Here is a 3574-nt window from a genome sequence, read left to right on the forward strand (position 1 = left end):
TCTCTGATGAACATTTAGCAGATGAGTATCTTCTCCTCTATGTCCACATTTATCCATTTGTCCAGATTTATAAGTAAATGGATGTGTGTGTAAACATCCCTTCTAACCACTGTCACCACTACCACAAACACACACACACTAAAAAAACAAAACGCACATAAAAAGCTAAACGAAAATTAGAAAGTTAGTCCCTTACTACATCACTTGCCTTTTTCCTTTTTTTTTCTTTCTTTCTTTTTTTTTTTTTTTTTTGAGAGACAGTGCGATCAGGGGAGGCTCAGAGAGAGAGGGAGACACAGAATCTGAAGCAGGCTCCAAGCTCTGAGCTAGCAGTCAGCACAGAGCCTGACACGGGGCTCGAACCCACGAACCATGAGATCATGACCTGAGCCGAAGCCAGATGCTTAACCGACTGAGCCACCCAGGCGCCCCCACTTGCCTTTTCCCTTAACCACAGATCACAGACATCTTCTCAGGTTGGTACATATATTTTTGCAACAGCAAAAAATCTTCTATAAACTGGTACTTTTTATTTCTTTTGCCTGAATTCCTAAAAGAGAAGTTACTGAGTGGAATGATGTGTGCATTTATATTTGTCAGATCATCCAAAACAGGTTGTAGCAATTTGCACTCTGAGAAAGTTGGGTTCTACTGGATGGGTGAAAATGTGAAAACCATTTGGTTTAAAGACAAGTGAGGTAAAGTCTCTTTTCATATGTTCCTTGATGCTTTGCATTTCCTCTTGTGAAGAGAAATCTTCTGTTGGGTTGTTTATCAGTTTCTAGATCTTTGTTTTGGGGAGAATTGTCCTCTGCTTGTCATATATAGTACAATACTTTCTTACTTGCCTCTTTTCTTTGGCATGGTTTATAGCATTTTTGCCATATAGGATTTTGTATGTGGTCATTTTTTCATTATTGGGTCTGGGTTTCCTGTAAAGCTTTATAAAGCCTGTTTAGTGCTTGCTTCCGCAGCACATATACTAAAATTGGAAGGATATGGAGATTAGCATGGCCCCTCCCTGCACAAGGATGACATGCAAATTTGTGAAGCATTAAAAATAAAATAAAATAAAATAGCCTCATTTTTGCCAATGCTAGACAACCAACTATCCATCCAAATGTTTTCTCATACTTTTCTAGTTTGATTTCTTCCATGCGCACCTTTAATCAATATTAAAAGTATTTCTACTTAACTATAGGGTAGAGCATCTGACATTTTTTCCAGATGGTTAGCAAGTTACGTGAATAATGCTTACTAGGTAAATTACTCTTTTTCTTTTGGAATTGAAGTTTAAACAATGCAGTGAACACTGAATGTGTGCCAGGCACTTCTAAGCATCTTTCTTGTGACTCATAAATCCTCATACCCCCATGGCATAGGTGAAATGCCAGTCTATCACATATAAGGTTTTTAACATAATTGCATCTGTTTCTAGATTCTGTATCTGCTTCACTAGTACAGCGGAAAAGAGGAGAATTGCACTCTGTGCCCACAAACACCTTCTTCCTCTGCCCCCCAGCACGCTTTCCTTCAGTTCTCTCGCCTCTGAGCACCACGCTCCTATTTCCAGATGCCTCCTCAGCATCTCTGCTTGCGTTGCAACTGTCTTCTCAGACACAGTGCAGCCCAGATGGCACTCTTGATTTCCCCCACCCACCTGCCCAGCTACTCAGTCTTCATGTCATCCCCCCCAGGCTCCATTGCTGCTTCCTCTTCCCACCCCTTGTAGCCACTCCACTCTGGGGTGCCAGCTCCCCAGATGGGGATTCTGCTCACTTCTCTGCACACTTTGGCTGCCCTCTCCTTTTGCATGCACCCCTACCATGGCCCTCTACATTCTTTTCCTGCATCCTCTCTCCCAGTCCATTCTTCACAGGGCATAGTGGCCTTCTTAAAATGTAAATCATTTTTTTGGACATGGAATTTCCTTGCTTAGAGTCTCCAGACTCCTCATTGGACCTGGAGCAAAACTGCCTGGCTGTGTTCTGCAGACCTCTGTTTCTCTTTCTCCCTCCTGCCAGTTGGCCAAAGATGGGAGCAGTCACAGAGGCACATAGTGATGGAGTACCTTTCGAGCTCCAGCTTTCTGGCCATAGAGCCAGAAAGGGGCATTGTAGGAAAGTACTGGGAAGTACCGGGGAGATTATGGAGAGAGATGAGCTCTTTCTTAACTTTATGGGAAAATTTCATAAAGAACTTCCAGGCTCATTCCTGAGCTGTGCATGAATGGATCTGATCAGTATACCAGTGACTTTGAGGACCAAACTAGAGACCATTGACCAAGCTTCAGATGACCACTGAGTAGTACACGGATCTATCCAAATTGTACTGTAAAGGCTTTGGAAGTAACTTAAATGTGAACTACAAAAAAAAAAAATGTGAACTACAACTCACAAAAGGCAGGTTGAGCTTGTAGTATGAACCTAAGCAAGTCTATTACCTAAAATAAAAATACATACATTCTACATAGGATTTAAGCAAGACCTAGGGTCTCATTATAAAATATAATTTCCAGGAGACAATTCAAAATTCTTGGCATATGAAAAACCAAGAATATCTCAGCTCACATGGGAAAACAACCATCAACAGACATCAGCAGTAAAATTGACACAGATGTTGGAATTATCTGGCAAAGACTTCCAAACAACTCTTGTACAATTGCTCCACTAAATAGTCACACCCTTGAAAACAAACTTTTCCTGTGAAGTGCTTGGTAGTATTTGAGGCAAGACCTTTGGTTTCTGTTGCATCTCCTCAACTCCGTGAAAGCGGCCACAGATAGCCACCCACAATACAGAAACAAGTGAATGTGGCTGTTTTCCAGTGCAACTTTATTCAAGGGATTTGGCCCATAGACCATAGTTCACCAATTCCGGATAGTGGTTTTTGTTTTTGTTTTTTTTAGATATTCTGTTGAATTATTTTGTGTTTATTTGTTCTATATATTGTCAAGAGCAGGGTGTTAAAATATTTCACTGTGATTTTGGGTTTGCTTATTTCTCACCTTAGTTCTATTTGTTTTTCTTAAGGTATTTTGAAGTTCTGATATTAGGTGCACAAATACTTTCACTGTTAGGTTTTCCTGATGCATTACCCTTTTATCATTGTGAAATTTACCTCTTTATCTCTAATAATGTTCTTCCTTAAAGTCTATTTTGTCAATTATTAATATAGTCATTTCAGGTTCCCTTTTTAAAATTGAGGTAAAAAACATGTAACATTGTTTTCTTTTAGTAAGAGAGTGTGTGAGCAGGGGAGAGGGGCAGAGAGAGAGAGAGAGAGAGAGAGAGAGAGGGAGAGAGAAAGAATCTTAAGCAGGCTCTATGCTCAGCACAGAGCCTGATGCGGGGCTCGATCCCATGACCCTGGGATTATGACCTCAGCTGAAATCAAGAGTCAGATGCTCAACTGAATGAGCCACCCAGGCGCCCCTTAACCATTTTTAAGTATACCAGTTTGGTAGTGTTAAGTATACCCATACTGTTGTGGTATAGATCTTTAGAACCATTTCATATTGTTAAACTGAAACTCTATACCCTGACACACTAGTATACCCTCCTCCTTACCCTCC

General features: G+C 40.7%; 1 non-coding gene across 1 annotated transcript; it reads left to right on the forward strand.

Annotated features, from left to right (window-relative positions):
• The first annotated feature begins 958 nt into the window (after positions 1–958).
• On the forward strand, positions 959–1066 carry LOC115278553. The gene has a single exon (XR_003902960.1). It is a non-coding gene; the product is annotated as a U6 spliceosomal RNA (small nuclear RNA).
• The last annotated feature ends 2508 nt before the right edge of the window (positions 1067–3574 follow it).

This window comes from Suricata suricatta, chromosome 14 (assembly GCF_006229205.1).
Source record: "Suricata suricatta isolate VVHF042 chromosome 14, meerkat_22Aug2017_6uvM2_HiC, whole genome shotgun sequence".
Taxonomy (NCBI): domain Eukaryota; kingdom Metazoa; phylum Chordata; class Mammalia; order Carnivora; family Herpestidae; genus Suricata; species Suricata suricatta.